Source organism: Odocoileus virginianus, chromosome X (genome assembly GCF_023699985.2).
Source record: "Odocoileus virginianus isolate 20LAN1187 ecotype Illinois chromosome X, Ovbor_1.2, whole genome shotgun sequence".
NCBI lineage: Eukaryota > Metazoa > Chordata > Mammalia > Artiodactyla > Cervidae > Odocoileus > Odocoileus virginianus.
Genome location: NC_069708.1, coordinates 29,429,146 through 29,447,361, shown reverse-complemented (window position 1 = coordinate 29,447,361; position 18,216 = coordinate 29,429,146). Strand labels below are relative to the sequence as shown.

The window sequence follows — 18,216 nt, the reverse complement described above, 5'->3', positions numbered from 1 at the left end:
AAACTCATGTCCATCGAGTCAGTGATGCCACTCAGCCATCTCATCCTCTGTTGTCCCCTTCTCCTCCTGCCCCCAATCCCTCCCAGTATCAGGGTCTTTTCCAATGAGTCAACTCTTAGCATGAGGTGGCCAAAGTATTGGAGTTTCAGTTTCAGCGTCAGTCCTTCCAATGAACACTCAGGACTGATCTCCTTTAGGATGGACTGGTTGGATCTCCTTGCAGGCCAAGGGACTCAAGAGTCTTCTCCAACACCACAGTTCAAAAGCATCAATTCTTTGGTGCTCAGCTTTCTTCACAGTCCAACTCTCACATCAAAAATATTACCCAGAGACAAAGACATACCAAGACATATTTAGACAGATACAACACAAGATCTATCTTCATTTTCTAAGCTTAGTCATAAATTAGATATTACAATATAAAATTAACTAGTTTATAAAAAACAGTTGGAATAAATAAAAATTTTAAAGGCTTTTCCCCATTTTCCCTCAGTCTCAGTAGTTAGAGATGGTCTAGATAATTGTTCCTGAGAACAGAGCTGGAGCCCTGGTCTCAAGGCACAGGGAAAGAAAATCAAGTTCTAACAAAATGGTGGCAGGTCTAAACCAAATGGTGGCCAGACAAAGCAAAATGGCCATCAAAAGTCACAACACTGAACACAGAGTTAAAACACACACATAGACCTGGCAGTCCTCATCAGACACTCACTTAAATACAAGAATGCAGTCTCTCAGAAAACCTCCTATAGAGACACAGAACTTCAGATCCAAGTACTAACAGAGTAAATGAAAATATCTCAGGTCTTCAAAGATTTCAAAGGGAGGAAAGGAAGCCGGGCTGAAAGAAGAAGGGGGAGGAGGCGGGAGATGGGGGCAAAAGGGGTGGCCTTACACACGTCTCCTGCCACCTGCAGATATCCAGGCATTACGGGACTTTACCCTGAGCCTCCAGAGAAGGGAGGACTGGAACTCGGCCCTACCAGAAACCAGACCAGCACAGAACCAGAATTCAAGTTCTCTGTCAAGAGGAGGTGACCGGTCTCCAATCCTCAGCTCAAGCTGAGGCCCTTCGACCAGATTCCTGTGTCTAGGACCGGGGGACTATAAAAAAAGGGAAGGATAGGAAAGGTTAAGGAGAGGAAAGAGAGAGGGAAGGGGAGAGAGGTCAATAAGTCTCTCGTTCCTTACTGGTCGGAGCACTCTGGCCAGTTGTCCATGACAGGCGGAAACCAGGGACAAAAGGGTCCCAGTCACGACTGTTGGGTCTGGTCCAACAGCGTGCAAGCTGGTCCCTGAGTACCCTGAGTGGTCAGGATGTCAGTCGCAGCAAAGAAGAGTCCCCGCCAGAGTCGCCATTTGTTTCAGGAAGGGGGATCCCTTCCAGGGTCCAAAACTGGGCTCTTGTCTAACACTCAGAAATGAATTGTCCAAGGAGACACATATGCTTACAAAGCAAGAGATTTTATTGGGAAAGGGCACCTGAGTGGAGAGCAGTGGGGTAAGGGAACCCAGGAGAACAGCTCTGCCATATGGCTCGCAGTTTCAGGTTTTATGGTGATGGGGTTAGTTTCCAGGTTGTCTTTAACTAATCTTTCTGACTCAGAGTCCTTCCTGGTGGTGCACGCCTTGTTCAGCCAAGATGGATGCCAGAGAGAAGGATTCTGGGAGGTGGTCGGACATGTGGTGTCTCCTTTTGACCTTTCCTGAACTCTTCCGGTTGGTGGTGGCTTATTAGTTCTGTGTTCCTCATCAGGACCTCCTGTCGTAAAACAACTCATGCAAATGGTTACTATGGTGCCTGGCCAGGGTGGGCGGTTTCAGTCAGTGTGCTTCCCCTAACACTGGCACACACCAGATCTGGAGGCAGCTCAGGATTTTGCTAACATGATCAAGTGAATTCCAGAGGAGGAAGACTGAACTATGAAATAAATATGCTAAGGAAATGTTAGAGAAATGGAATGCTTGGGTTTAAGTTTCCATTTCCATGAATGGACTCTGTTTCCTCCAAATTACTTCCTCTGCTTTTTAATTTTGGTCTCTTTCATATCATTCATATTTTTATTTTCTTAAGTGAATGATGATTCTTGGTTGTCTATTTGTATTTAAGATTTGAGTACTAGAAAGCTGAAAGCTCTGTGCATGTAGATGGGACTTGAAGACTAGTTTACACTGTGGAGTGTTCTGATTGCTCCATTTCTTTGGGTAAGTCTGCATATTTCTTTGGGTAACTCTGCATCTTTTAGCCTTTTCTGTTGAGGTGTTCAGATTCCTTGCAAGTCTTCCAAACTTTCCCCTGTGGTAAGTCTAAATGGAAGTAATCTCAGAGAGTAGGATGAGGTGGCTGTTATTATTGAGTATGTAAACTTTCATATAAATTGATTATATTGTTTTAAATATAGTACTCCTCACTTCAACTGTGTCAGAGTTCCCTGGTCCAGAAATTGTATTAGTCTTTTCAGGGAATGAATCACTAATCTTTAGGCCAGTGAAAAGAAAGATAGTTGACTGGCTGTGCTCTGTGGCATGGGGTCCAGGAACCTAACTGATTTCAGATAAAATTTAAACAACCAACCCTTCATTGTTATCACTATCTTCATTCCCACTTTTAGAAGTACTCAGTGTTACCAAATTCCTGACCTTTTCAGGGGTTTCTCAGGGTGAATGGGATTTCAGTTTTCTCCATGCTTGAGATTCAGCTTTCTCATATGTGCCAAGTCAGCTTCACTGTTTCCCTCTTCCTCTAGGTTCTAGTAGATTTGTGCCTTCATAATAGCCCGTTAATGTAATTTTTGTGAGTTTTCTAAGGTATTTAGTCTACCATCTTTGACTGAAATCCTCAGATACTATCTAACATTTTTCAATCATTTTATGAATGGCATCTGCCCCTTCCAAAACACACTAGAATTGGGAGCTTGTGGCATAAGTGCAGATAACTTGGGGTTAAGGTGTAGAAGGGGTTATTTAGGGGAGAGCAGGTGTGAACATTTTTCTATTGGACAAGTCAGTTTCCACAGGCTGAACAGGATGTGCTACATTCAATGGGAACACTTTCAACTCAGTATTTTGGCTCGTTGACGCGTGCACCTCCATATATTTAGTTGCATTCTATATACTCCATGAACTGACTAGTGCATACCCTGCTCAGCATGAGGCAGTTTCTAATATGCCCAGCCAGAAGGCTCTTGGGCTTCCCTGGTGGCTCAGTGGTAAAGAATCTGCCTGCAATGCAGGAGACATGGGTTCAATCCCTGGATTGGGAAGATCCCCTGGAGGAGGGCATGGCAACACACTCCAGCATTCTTGCCTGGAGAATCCCATGAACAGAGGAGCCTGCTAGGCTACAGTCCATGGGGTCGCAAAGAGTCAGACACAACTGAAGTAATGTAGCACAAGAGGCTCTTGGAGAAGAGAGTGGGGAAAGGTTGACAAAGAACTGAGTTTAGAACATGTTAGTGATTACTCACTAAAGTATGGAAACACAAAGAGAGCATCAGATGAATCCCATCACCTAGTTTAGCAATTTTCAAGTCACAGCCAATCTTAGTTCTTCTATATCCCTATTCATCCTCCTCATTCCCTCTGCCCCACTCCAACCTTTGGGTTATTTTGAGGCAAATTCAAGAAATTTTATTATTTCATCTGTAAATATTTGGGAATATATCCACATGTAAAGCAAAGATTCCCCTTTTAAAACATAATCAGAATACTATCATCACACATACAAATGACTCAAAATCAACAATAAGTAATTTTAAAAGGTAAGCTATGAGCTTTTTCTATAGTTCAGTATGGCAGAGTAGAAGGACATGCACTCATCTCCTTCAAGAGCACCAAAATTATAAGTAACTGTTGAATAACCATCGACAGAAGGACACTGGAACCCACAGAAAAAAAGATACCCCACATCCAAAGACAAAGAGGAAGCCACAATGAGATGATCGGAGGGGCCCAGACACTATAAAATCAAATCCCATACCTGCTCAGTGGGCCACCCATGAACCAGAGAACAGTAATACCAAAGAAGTTCTCCCACTGTTGTGAAGGTTCTGAGCCTCACATCAGGCTTCTCAGCCTGGGCATCTGGCAAAGGAACTGGGAATCCCCAGGGAATCTGACTTTGTAGGCCAGTGGGATTTGATTAAAGGACTTCCATAGGATGGGGGAGAGACTCTACTTTTGGAGGGCACAAACAAAATCTTGTATTAACCAAGACAGCCTGAGACCTCTGGGACAATATTAAATGCACCAGCATTCATATTCTAGGGGTCCCAGAAGGAGAAGAGAGAGAAGAAGGAAACTTCTAATCCAATTCTGGGAATATAAAGAAATACTATGTTGTAAAAAACAAAAACAAAAACAAGAAATTAACAAGTGATAAATTCTGGGGCTTCCCTGGTGGCTCAGTCAGTAAAGAATCCACCTGAAATGTGGGAGACCTGGGTTCAATCCCTGGTTTGGGAAGATCCCCTGGAGGAGGGTATAGCAACCCACTCCAGTATTCTTGCTTGAAGAATCCCCATGGACAGAGGAGCCTGGCGGGCTGCAGTCCCTGGGGTCACAAAGAATCAGACACGATTGAGAAACTAAGCACAGCACAAGCACAGCAACACAGTATTACTAACTACAGATTTTGTTCAAATTTTACAAAATTTTATGCTAGTGTCCATTATTTGTTTTTATACCTTATTTAAGACTTCACAGTATATTTAATTGCATTGAGCAGCTTCAGCTACATGCAACAAATTCTGGTTAATTCTCTTTTCATTTTCATTCTATTACAAGTATTTTTAAATTTTCCTTGTTATGGCTTCTTAGATACACCCATCATTTAAAAGTGGACGTTTAATTTCCAAATACATAGGATTTAGTTTACAATATACTTAACATTAATTTCTCATTTGGATATTAATTTCTCATTTAAATGCTTTCTTCTCTGTAATCACTCTCTGTTTTTTTCAGTCTAACTTTACTGAGGCTTTTGACAGCTAAGTCGAAGATCTCCCTTGGTAAATGTCACATTGTACTTGAAAGTATGTGGGTTATTTTCAAGTATATTTTGATATTGATTTCTAACATAATTCCACAATGATAAGAGAACAGACTCTATGATTTCAACACCTTTAGACTGTGAAACTTTTGCACCTTAATTTATGTCCCTGGATATGTTCCAGTGTCTCCTGGTTTATAGTCTATGGGAACTTGAATAGAATCTGTATCCTACTGTTGTGTGAAAATTCTATGTCTTACTTATGCTGAATTAGTTCACAGACATTTTGGGGTCTACTATATCCTTCTACTTCTCTGTATATTCATTCTATTATTTTTTGAGAGTTTGGTATTGAAACTCCAGCTAAAAATCTTAATTTATCTACTTAAAAAAACAATTGTAGTATATAGTGAAGTGAAGTGAAGTGAAGTCGCTCAGTCATGTCCGACTCTCTGCGACCCCATGGACTGTAGCCCACCAGACTCCTAAGTTCATGGGATTTTCCAGGCAAGAATACTGGAGTGGGCTGCCATTTCCTTCTCCAGGGAATCTTCCCAAACCAGGGATCGAACCCGGGTCTCCTGCATTGCAGACAGATGCTTTACCACCTGAGCCACACGGGAAGCCCTATTGTAATATATAGTGGACCTATGTCTTCCCTGGTGGCTCAGATGGTAAAGAATCTGCCTGCAATGTGGAAGACCCGGGTTCAGTCCCTGAGTTGGGTAGATTCCCTGGAAAAGGGAATGGCAATTCACTCCAGGATGCTTCCCTGTAGAATCCCATGGACAGTGGAGCCTGATGGACTACAGTCCATGCGGTTGCAAAGAGTCAGACACGACTGAGTGACTAACACACACACACCCACACACAGTGGAATTATATGTAACCGTGTTCTGTATTTTCCAAGTCTCCTGTAAATGTGTTATCACACTTTCAAAATTCAAAAAAATAGTTTTTCTAAAAAAAAAAAAGGTAAGCTATGAGCTAGAAGTAAAGTTTACTCCATCCATGAATAGAATTTAGAACAGTACAAATAGCATTATATGGTCCTTACCTTTACAGGAACGTTCAAGAATCATTTAAGGAAGTACATTTTTAAAGTTTTTATTTAGGGCATTAAACTCAAATCTTAAAGTTCTTATGCATTCTTAATTTAAACACAATGCATAGAAAGCTTGGGAAGGTAAGCTAGTAGTGGAATATTATACACTAACCAAGTAGGCTAAGACTGATCAAGATACCATTATTTGTGTTCAGTAAATTGTCTGGAAGAAAGCCAGAGGCTTTCAGTTTTAGATCTAAGGAGTGAGTATCATGCATAGCAAAGAAAATTAAGAAGATATCATCCTTTCTAGTAGGATTTTTTCCCAGTTTTAGAATGTGCCTCAGTTGGCAACCCACTCCAGTACTCTTGCCTGGAAAATCCTATGGACAGAGGAGCCTGGTAGGCTACAGTCCATGGGGTCACAAAGAGTCGGACACGACTGAGTGACTTCACTTTCACTTTCAGTTTCTCTCTGGAACCCTTTCAACAACATGGAGGGGATTGGCTTCCATTCCCTTGTTACTACTCAGTTCAGTTCAGCTCAGTTGCTCAGTCATGTCCAACTCTTTGCGACCCCATGAACCGCAGCACACCAGGACTCCCTACCCATCACCAATTCCCGGAGTTCACCCAAACTCTTGCCCATTGAGTCAGTAATGCCATCCAACCATCTTATCCTCTGTTGTCCCCTTCTCCTCCTGCCCTCAATCTTTTCCAGCATCAGGGTCTTTTCAAATGACTCAGCTCTTCGCATCAGGCGGCCAAAGTATTGGAGTTTCAGCTTCAGCATCAGTCTTTCCAAAGAACACCTAGGACTGATCTCCTTTAGGATGGACTGGTTGGATCTCCTTGCAGTCCAAGGGACTCTCAAGATTGTCTTCTCCAACACCACAGTTCAAAAGCATCAATTCTTCGGTGCTCAGCTTTCTTTATAGTCTAACTCTCACACCCATACATGACTACTGGAAAAACCACAGCCTTGACTAGATGGATCTTTGTTGGCAAAGTAATGTCTCTGCTCTTTAATATACTGTCTAGGTTGGTCATAACCTTCCTTCCAAGGGGTAAGCGTCTTTTAATTTCATGGCTGCAATCACCAGCTGCAGTGATTGTGGAGCCCAAAAAAATAAAGTCTGCCACTGTTTCCACTGTTTCCCCATCTATTTGCCAAGAACTGATGGGACCAGATGCCATGATCTTAGTCTTCTGAATGTTGAGCTTTAAGCCAACTTTTTCACTCTCCTCTTTCACTTTTATCAAGAGGCTCTTTAGTTCTTCTTTAGTTTCTGCCATAAGGGTGGTGTCATCTGCATATCTGAGGTTATTGATATTTCTCCCGGCAATCTTGATTCCAGCTTGTGCTTCATCCAGCCCAGCCTTTCTCATGATGTACTCTGCATATACATTAAATACAGAGGGTGACAATATACACCCTGTTACTATACTTATTACTACTCAGGACAGGTTTAATTATTCTATTGTAACAAATACTTAAGCCCAAAATTTAAGTATCTTAGTATAACAAAAGTTTATTTATTGCTCATGCTCTACAAAAGGAAATGCTCACCAGAGGATTTTGTTCATTGTAAAAATAGAAAGCCCGGAGATAAATCCATGCACCTAAATCCTATGGATACCTTATCTTTGACAAAGGAGGCAAGAATATGCAATGGAGAAAAGACAATATCTTTAACAACAAGTGGTGCTGGGAAAATTGGTCAACCACTTGTAAAAGAATGAAACTAGAACACTTTTTAACTCCATACCCAAAAACAAACTCAAAATGGATTAAGATCTAAATGTAAGACCAGAAGCTATAAAACTCCTAGAGGAAAACATAGGCAAAACACTCTCTGATGTAAATCACAGCAGGATCCTCTATGACCCACCTCCCAGAGTAATGGAAATAAAAGCAAAAATAAACAAATGGGGCCTAATTAAACTTAAAACTTTTGCACAACAAAGGAAGCTATAAACAAGGTGAAAAGGCAGCCTTCAGAATGGAAGAAAATAATAGCAAACAAAGTAACTGACAAAGAATTAATCTCAGAAATATACAAGCAGCTCCTGCAGCTGAATTCCAGAAAAATAAACGACCCAATCAAAAAATGGGCCAAAGAACTAAACAGACATTTCTTCAAAGAAGACATACAGATGGCAAACAAACACATGAAAAGATGCTCAACATCACTCATTATCAGAGAAGTGCAAATCAAAACCACAGTGAGGTACCATCTCATGCCAGTCAGAATGGCTGCTATTAAAAAGTATACAAACAATAAATGCTGGAGAGGGTGTGGAGAAAAGGGAATCCTCTTACACTGTTGGTGGGAATGCAAACTAGTACAGCCACTCTGGAGAACAGTGTGGAGATTCTTTAAAAAACTGGAATAAATTTTGCTTCATCTAAACTAATCATGGTAACTTCATTTCCTTGGTCAGTGATTGGTTTAAGGAAGTGGTTTCTGGGTACAATTTCCCTGAGCTTACCAAGATTGAGGAGAAAAAACTTTTTCTACTTTGAGATATTGCCATCTACATGCTATGCCTATGTTGGTAGCAATTATTATGGGGTCATGATGAAAGTCAGTTTTAGAAGACAAATCAACAGAGTAAGAATAACATAGCAGAAATACAGAAAGAATTTGGGTATTTCATAATGTCATAAATCACTCAGTTAACCAGTGCTGAGACCATCCTATCTCTGAAGACTTTGGTATGTGAGATACTAAATTTCCTCATCATGTAGGGCATTTGAGTTGGTCTTCTCCTATTTTCAGCTGAAAGTATCTTAACTGATACAAAGTGGAGTCGAAATTAACCCATCTCATGCTATAATTTGTTGCTGGTGATGGTGGTGGTAGTCACTGGTTGTGACTAAGTTAATGAAAAGGCTGGAGACACTCAAAGAAAAATTTGAACCTTTAAATATTTTGGGGAGAAGGAGGGAAGAATGTGTGGTATGGAGTTAGATGAACAATCAGGAGGGTAAGACTTTCTTTTATTTGAAGTGTCTTGGATTATCAGTTACATAAAAGAATTCCCTGGGAAGTTGCTGAACACAGAGGCCTATGAAAGCTGATCTATAAAGTCATATAATAGCATTAAATTAAAAATCCTCATTCCTTGAGAGGATATCCAGGATCCTAGTTGGAATTAGCAAATTCAGTTGAGGGTTACTCTTTAGTTTCAGAAGATACCTTAAAAATTCCCAAAATTTGTCTTGGACATAAGAATAAATATTGTTGATATTATCCACACTATTACTGAGGGCATTCATTGTCATAGTTGTGATGATTCTCAGTTGAGTATTAATCTAGCACCAGGGAAAGATGACCGCATGGACTTACTTATAAGAATGCTCTATAGTGACAAGAATAAGAGGCAGAAAAATTATTAAAATGGTTAGAAAGTTTTAGGGGCAAAGATGGTTACCTAACCTGCAGGGCCCAATACAAAAGGAAAGTGGGAGACTCACAATTCAAATATTATTAAGAATTTCAGGTGTTACCAAGGAAACCAGAATTGAAAGAGACACATGTAACCCCAATGTTCATTGCAGCACTGTTTACAATAGCTAGGACACGGAAGCAACCTAGATGTCCATCAGCAGACGAATGGATAAAGAAGTAGTGGTACACATACATGATGGAATATTACTCAGCTATAAAAAAGAACACATTTGAATCCGTTCTAATGAGGTGGATGAAACTGCAGCCTATACAGAGTGAAATTAGAAACAGAAGCACAAATACAATATATTAATGCATGTGTATGGAATTTAGAAAGACGGTAATGATGATCCTATATGCAAGGCCTCAAAAGAGACACAGATGTAAAGAACAGACTTTTGGACTAAGTGGGAGAAGGCAAGGGTGATATGATTTGAGAGAATAGCATTGAAACATGTATATTACCATTTATAAAATAGATGACCAATGCATGAAGCAGGGCACCCAAAGCTGGTGCTCTGGGACAACCCAGAGGGATGGGGTGGGAAGGGAGGTGCGAGGCGGGCTCAGGATGGGGGGACACATGTGTACCAGTGGCTGATTCATGTTGATGTATGGCAAAAATCACCACAATATTGTAAAGTAATTATCCGTCACTTAAAATAAATTAAATAATTAAAGAAAAAAGAATTTCAAATGTTAGTGAAAATGGAAAAGTAGAAGGCTTCAAGCACCTATCACTTCTTGGAAACACCAAAAGAAAACTAGGCAAAGTTGTCTGAATCAACTTTGTCAGAACTCTGGAAAGTAGTCAATGGATTGCAGCAACCAAGTGAATGATGAATCGGGAAAAAGTCCATTTTAACATTGTAGAAGAACTCTTTAGTTTTAACTTAGCCTTGCTCCAAACTCCTCCCAGGTGCAGTGACTGTCTTGATGACAGTCTGTGTTCCTCTTGTGGGTATCTGGTTCTGGAAGGAACAGAGCAGGCATTGCCTTTATTTTTCCTAACTCAGAACAATCTCAGTTTGGAAAAGTGGCTAAATAGAGGTCATTCCTGGAAAGTATTGAAAGGTAAATGAGCAAGTTGTTGTTATCTGTGACAAAAGAGTACAATTCCATTAGAAAATACGCATGCTAAAAGTCTGGGAGGAAAAGCTGGGGCAGGGAACAACTTTGGGAAATAGGGCCTTCAAAAGCATCCACTTATAAACAGGAGATGAAAAGTCATGCCCATGCCCTTCTGCTTCTGTTACATCATTACCATTTCTGAATACACAGAAGAACTGTAAAAGGGGGGGGGGAGGTCTTAATACCTGGATAACCATGATGGTGTGATCACCTCACCTAAAGCCAGACAGCCTGGAGTGTGAAGTCAAGTGGGTCTTAGGAAGCATCACTACAAACAAAGCTATTGGAGGTGATGGAATTCCAGTTGAGCTATTTCAAATCCTAAAAGATGATGCTGTGACAGTGCTGCCCTTAATATGCCAGCAAATTTGGAAAACCCAGCAGTGGCCACAGGACTGGAAAAGGTGTTTTCATTCCAATCCCAAAGAAAGGCAATGCCAAAGAATGTTCAAACTATTGCACAATTGTGCTCATTTCACATGCTAGTAAGGTAATTTTCAAAATCCTTCAAGCTAGGCTTCAACAGTATGTGAACCGAGAACTTTCAGATGCACAAGCTGGATTGAGAAAGGGCAGAGGAACTAGAGATCAAATTGCCAACATCCATTGGATCATAGAAAAAGCAAGCGAATTCCAGAAAAATATCTGCTTCACTGATAAGGCTAAAGTCTTTGACTGTGTGAATCACAACAATCTGTAGAAAATTTTTCAAGAGGTGGGAATATCAGACCACCTTACCTGCCCCCAGAGAAACCTGTATACAGGTCAAGAAGCAACAGTTAGAACTGGACATGGAACAACAGACTGGTTCAAATGTGGGAAAGGAGTACGTCAAGGCTGTATATTGTCACCCTGCTTATTCAACTTATTGCAGAGTACATTATGAAAATGCCAGGCTGGATGGATGAAGCTCAAGCTGGAATCAAGATTGCTGGGAGAAATATTGATAACTTCAGATATGCAGATGACACCACCCTTATGGCAGACAGCAAAGAGGAACTAAAGATCCTCTTGATGAAGGTGAAAGAGGAGAATGAAAAAACTGGCTTAAAACTCAACATTCAAAAAACTAAGACCATGGCATATTGTCCCATCACTTCATGGCAAGTAGAATGGGAGAGAAATAGAAACAATGACAGACTTTATCTTCTTGGGCTCCAAAATCACTGTGGACGGTGACTGCAGCCACAAAATTAAAAGATGCTTGTTCCTTGGAAGAAAACCTATAACAGACCAAGACAGCATATCAAAAAGCAGAGACATCATTGCCAACAGAGGTCTGACTAGTCAAAGCTATTGTTTTTCCAGTAGCCATGTACAGATGTGAGAGTTGGACTATAAAGAAGGCTGAGTGAAGAAGAACTGGTGCTTTTGAACTGTGGTGTTGGAGAATACTTGAGAGTCCCTTGGACTGCAAGGAGATCAAACCAGTCAATCCTAAGGGAAATCAACCCTGAATATTCATTAGAAGGACTGATGCTGAGGCTGAAGCTCCAATACTCTGGCCATTTGATGCAGACAGCCCACACATTGGAAAAGAGCCTGATGCTGGGAAAGATTGAGGGCAGGAGGAGAAGGGGGCAAAAGAGGTTCAGATGGTTGAATGGTATCACCAACTTAATGGACACGAGTTTGAGCAAACTCAGGGAGACAGTGAAGGACAGGGAAGCCTAGCATGCTGCAGTCCATAGAGTCACAAAGAGTCAGACACAACTTAGCAACTGAACAACAACATCCCATGCCCAGGGCTGGTCATATCTCAGAAAACACCTGAGAAAGCCCTGAATGTTTACTTCCCACTGATCTTTAGGCTCATAGAAAGGGGGAAGTAAAAACTAAGCCAGAGTTGTAAATGGACTGGCTAAGAGTTAAAGGAGTGTCCTGACACAGAACTAATCTATAAAGACCAGGGTAGATTTTTTTCTTTTCTCCTTTTACTATCGTTCTTTCAACTCTGAGAGTTTAAGGACATCTCTGTTAAATCACTAGCTGACCACAGGCTAACAGAACAGAGATTTCAGAGGCCATACTCAACAAAGAATATACAGAAAACAGGAAATAAATCCTGAGGAGGGAATTACTTTCATTTCCAGAGTCACCACATTATAATATTCAAAATGTCCAGTATTCAACAACGAAAATGACAAGTTATGGAAAGAGACAGTGAAGTAGGTCACATTTATGGAAGTGAAAGTGCTAGGTGCTCAGTTGTGTCTGACCCTTTGCAACCCCATGGACTGTAGCCTGCCAGGCTTTTCTGTCCATGGAATTCTCCAGGCAAGAATATGGAGTGGGTAGCCATTTCCTTCTCCAGGGGATCTTCCAGACCCAGAGATCGAACCTGGGATTCCTGCATTGCAGGCAGTTTCTTTACCATTTGAGCCACCAGGGAAGCCTGCATTCATAGGGGGAAAAGTCACATTCATAGGGAGAAAAAAAGGAAATTAATAGCACTGAGAAAGCACATGCATTGGACTTACTAGACAAAGATTTTTAAGTTAATTGTTTTGTATATGCTCAAAGAGCTAGAGGAAACCATAAATAAAGAACTAGAGAAACCCAGGAGAATGATGTGTCACCAGATAGAGAATATCAAAATTATAAAAATAAACCAAATAGAGACCTTGAGCCTGACTCAAGGACTGGGCTCCATTGTGGGTCCAGGCTGCCCAGGGCAGGGGCCAAGGGGGCTCCCCAGGTCAACTTGAAGCTGGTTAGCAAGTGGTCCCTTGTGTTTCAGCCTCCTCTGCTACTGCCTGTCCCATCGGGGAATATCCCAGCCCAGGAGTGTGTCTCTGAAGGACAACAGCCTCTGCAGCACCGAGTGGCCCCTGCCTGGTTCCTCTCAAGCCCCAGGAGGGGCTTCATTAAGCCTGTGGAGTTGGAGGGAAGCAGGGAGTTGGAGGCCGAGGTGACACCCGTGGAAATTATCCAGGAGGAGGTTACAGCCCATGCAGCCCTGGAGAATGGCTGTACCTTGGCAACTACTGCCAGCACCTGCCAGAGGGGCAGATGGCCCAGGCAACCCCTGAGGAGGAGGTGGCGACCCTGGTGGTTTCTGAGAGAGGGGTAGGTGATGGCTGAGCCAGGACATGATCCCCAAAGAGGTACGAGTCCAAGAAGGAGGACTTGGTGGACATGAGTGCCTATAGTGAGATTGGGGAGGACTCCTGGGGGGCAATACCCTGGAGGAGGACAATGAAGAAGACGAGGAGGAAGGGAAGCCCCTCTATGAGCCAAATCAGGGTGCATGGAGATCCCAGGACTCTCAGAGGAGAAGGACCCATCCCTGAGCCAGAAGGCCCATTTCAGCACGGAGACCATTCAAGTGTACAGCACCTACTCCAACAAGGATGACCATCATTGCAACAAGGACGTGGATCCCATGGTGGCCTCTGCTGAGTACAGCTGGAGAAGCAGGTAGAAAGGTTAGAGCTGTATCCTGTGGAGTGGGAGAAGGACGCCAAGGGCCTGGGCATCTGCATTGTTGGCCTGGGGCATGGACAGACATGGGCCTGGAGAAGGTGGACATGTTCATGAAGACCGTGACTGACGGCAGTGTGGTCCATCAGGGCAGCAGGATCCAGGTGAACGATCTCTTGATGGAGATGGATGGAATGAATCTGGTGGGAGTGACCCAGAACTTTGCAGCCTCCATGCTCTGGAACACCAAGGGCTGCATACAGTTTATGATTGGCCAGAAGCAGTCAGGTGAGGTGGCCCAGCTAACTTAGCAGACCCTGGAAATAGGTGCAATGGCAGCAGAAAATGATGGAGCAGAGATAAGCCCAGTATGGGGAGGGGAAGGATAACAAGGAGATGGGAGAGTGTGCCACTGATGAGGTTGAGGAGCTGAGCCCCATGTTCCCAGGTGGCAACATGGCCATTGAGGTGTTCAGCTGGCAGAGAATCAGGATGCCTTGTCCCCTGTGGGCATGGAGCCTGAGAAGCTGTGCACAAGTTAAAGGAGCTCCAGATCTAGCATGCTGTGACTGAGATACAGATCCAGCAGCTGAAAAGGAAACTGCAGAGCCTGGAGCAGGAGAAGGGGCATTGGTGGGTGGAGAAGGCCCAGCTGGAACAGAGTGTGAAGGAGAAAAAGGATCACATGGAAAGGCTGGAGGGCTACGGGGGCAAGGCCCAGGGCCCATGAAATGCTGTGAGTGAGCACCTGCAGGAGACTCAGGCCCAGTACCAGGCCCTAGAGCACAAGTACAGCAAGGCTGAGTGCCTCATCAAGGACTACCAGCACAAGGAGACCAATTTCCTAAAAAAGAAGACAGCATAGCACTGGGTTCTGGAGGAGTCAGAGCTGCCAAGGAAGGAGGAGATGGAAAAGCTCCTGGACAAAGTAGGCCCAGGGGTGCCCTAGGGGCAGGAGGCAGCAGCAAGTCAGCCCTTCTCTAGCACCCATCCTGTGGATCCTGGAGGGAGAAAGAGAAGTCATGCTGCTGACTGGGAGCTCAAGGTCATGTCCCCTCCAGGGGGGTAGGAGGGGCGGGGCCCATGTCCATACCTAAGCCTGACTCCTTCTTTCCTTTATTTTTCAGATCTTGGAACTGGAAGGAAACTTGCAAACACTGAGGAATTCCAATTCTACTTAACAGGAATCATCCCTTGACTGAACAATAATTAATCCCCTCTGATTGTCCTTCCTCCCCTGTCATCAATACTTCACCCTGCCCTCTACCAGCCTAGAGACAGATTTCTTGCCCTACCAGGCCCACACCTTGGAAGCCTTGTACTGACACCCCAGAGATTCAGCCTCACTCCACTCACACACACAGTATTCCAATGTTTTGACTGGAGGGCAAAATTTTACTACTTTTCATCTTTTGGAGACCAGGGCTGTGTTGCTGGCAGCCTGATTTCCAAGTGATATCAACTCCATTTCCCCACTTTAACCCTAAAGTTAAAGGGGCTTTGACCAAGGGAAGTGAGACCCCTCTCAGGTCCCCTTCCCTTTCAGAATCCATCTCTCATTTTACCTTTTCCTCACATCCCTGCCTCAGCCGGGTTTTTGTTCTTTCTTAAAAAAAAAAAAAAAAAACAAAAAAACCCTTGTTTCATTTTGGCTTTTCCTCATCTCCTGTAAATAGGTCATGCCATTGATCAGCATTTCTCAGCACCCTCTTCCTTCCCTCAGATGTGCGCGTACCCACCGAAAGGGCTGCTGACTGACTCAGTGCCTAAGTCCTCAGCCTCAGCAGGTGGAGGGGGCGGGGCCTGACTTTACAGAATTGCTTCTCTATGTATAATATATATGTATGTATTGTTCCTAGTTTTCTACAGGCTGTGCCCTCATAAAAGCAGGCCCAAGAGGGAAACAACAACAAAAAAAGAAAATAGACATTCTTTAATAAAAGCTAAGAGAATTGTCACTAGCACACCTGCACTATGAGAAAGCCTAAAGGGAGTCACCCAGACTGAAAAAAAAGATAGTAACCTAAGACTACAAAGAGATAAAAAAACACTGGTAAAGGTGTGATATAAGTAGAAATAAGAGTCAGTATTGTATTTTAGGCTTGAACCTTGACATTTTTTGACATAATTTAAAAGACAAATACACAGGGCAAATTACCTGATTAGACATTTCTCTAAAGAAGATATACTAATGGCCAATAAACATACAGAAATACACTCAACATCACTAATTATTAGATTAGTACAAATCAAAAGCACAATTAGATACCACTTCATAACAATTAGGATGAATACTGTTTTAAAACAATAAAATAAATAAAAACAGAAAATAACCAGTGTTAGTGAGGATATAGAGAAATTGGAATCCTTGTGTGTAGTGCAGATGTAAAGTGGTGCAGGAAAACAGTATGGCAATTCCTAGGAAATTCAAATATAGAATGACCACATGATTCAACAAATTCACTTCTAGGTATATATCCAAAAGGACTGAAAGCAAAGATTCAGACATTAGCACACCAATGTTCATAGAGCATTTATTCACAATGGCCAAAAAGTAGAAACACCCCAAATTTCCACTGATAAATCAACGGATAAACAAAACGTGGTGTATCAGTTTGGTTTAGTTCAGTAGTTCAGCCATGTCTGACTCTTTGCGACCCCATGGACTGCAGCACACCAGGCTTCCCTGTCCATCACCAACTCCTGGAGCTTGCCCAAACTCATGTCCATCTAGTCAGTGATGCCACCCAGCCATTTCATTCTCTGTCGTCCCCTTCTCCTCCTGCCTTCAATCTTTCCCAGTATCAGGGTCTTTTCCAGTGAGTTAGTTCTTCACATCAGGTGGCCAAAGTATTGGAGTTTCAGCTTTCAGATGAGTCAGTTCTTCACATCAGGTATCCAAATTATTGGAGTTTCAGCTTCAGCATCAGGCCTTCCAATGAATATTCAGGACTGATTCCCTTTAGGGTGGACTGGTTTGATCTCCTTGCAGTCCAAGGGACTCTCAAGAATCTTCTGTAACACCACAGTTCAAAAGCATCAATTTTTCACCAGTCAGCTTTCTTTATTGTCCAACTCTCACATCCATACATGACTACTGGAAAAAACATAGCTTTGACTAGACAGACTTTTGTTGGCAGAGTAATGTCTCTTCTTTTTAATATTCTGTCTAAGTTGCTCATAACTTTTCTTCTGAGGACAAGCATCTTTTAATTTCATGGCTGAAGTCACCATCTGCAGTGATTTTGGAGGCCCCAAAAATAAAGTCTGTCACTGTTTCCATTGCTTCCCCATCTATTTGCCATGAAGTGATGGGACCAGATGCCATGATCTTAGTTTTCTGAATGTTGAGTTTTAAGCCTACTTTTTCACTCTCCTTTCTCACTTTCATCAAGAGGCTCTTTAGTCCTTCTTTACTTTCTGCCATCTGCATATCTGAGGTTATCAATATTCCTCCCGGCAATCTTGATTCCAGCTTGAACTACATCCTGTTCAGCATTTCACATGATGTACTCTGCATATAAGTTAAATAAGCAGGGTGACAATATACAGCCTTAATACACTCTTTTCCCAATTTGGAACCAGTCTGTTGTTCTATGTATAATTCTAACTGTTGTTTCTTGACCTGCATGCAGATTTTTCAGGAGGCAGGTAAGATGGTCTGGTATTCCCATCTCTTTATGAATTTTCCAGTTTGTTGTGATCCACACGAAGACTTTAGCGTAATCAATGAAGCATAAGTAGATGTTTTTCTGGAATCCTCTTGCTTCTTCTATGATCCAACGGATTTTGGTAATTTGGTCTTTTGTTTCTCTGCCTTTTCTAAAACCAGCTTGAACATCTGGAAGTTCACGGTTCAAGTACCATTGAAGTCTAGCTTGGAGAATTTTGAGGATTACCTTGGTGGCATGTGAAATGAGTACAATTATGCAGTAGTTTGAACATTCTTTGACATTGCTTTTCTTTGGGATTGGAGTGAAAAATGACCTTTTCCAGTCCTAAGGCCAATGCTGAGTTTTCCTAATTTGCTGGCATATTGAGTGCAGCACTTTCACAGCATCATCTTTTAGGATTTGAAATAGCTCAACTGGAATTCCATCACCTCCACTAGCTTTGTTCATAGTGATGCTTCCTAAGGCCCACTTGACTTCACATTCCAGGATATCTGGCTCTAG

The 18,216-nt window shown here is 42.4% G+C and overlaps 1 non-coding gene and 1 pseudogene across 1 annotated transcript; one reads left to right on the top strand and one right to left on the bottom strand.

Annotated features, from left to right (window-relative positions):
• Positions 1-867: 867 nt before the first annotated feature.
• On the top strand, positions 868-15,222 carry LOC110138906 (neurabin-2-like; annotated as a pseudogene).
• TRNAC-GCA (transfer RNA cysteine (anticodon GCA)) lies at positions 5,539-5,610 on the bottom strand. The gene has a single exon. It is a non-coding gene; the product is annotated as a tRNA-Cys (tRNA).
• Positions 15,223-18,216: the final 2,994 nt, after the last annotated feature.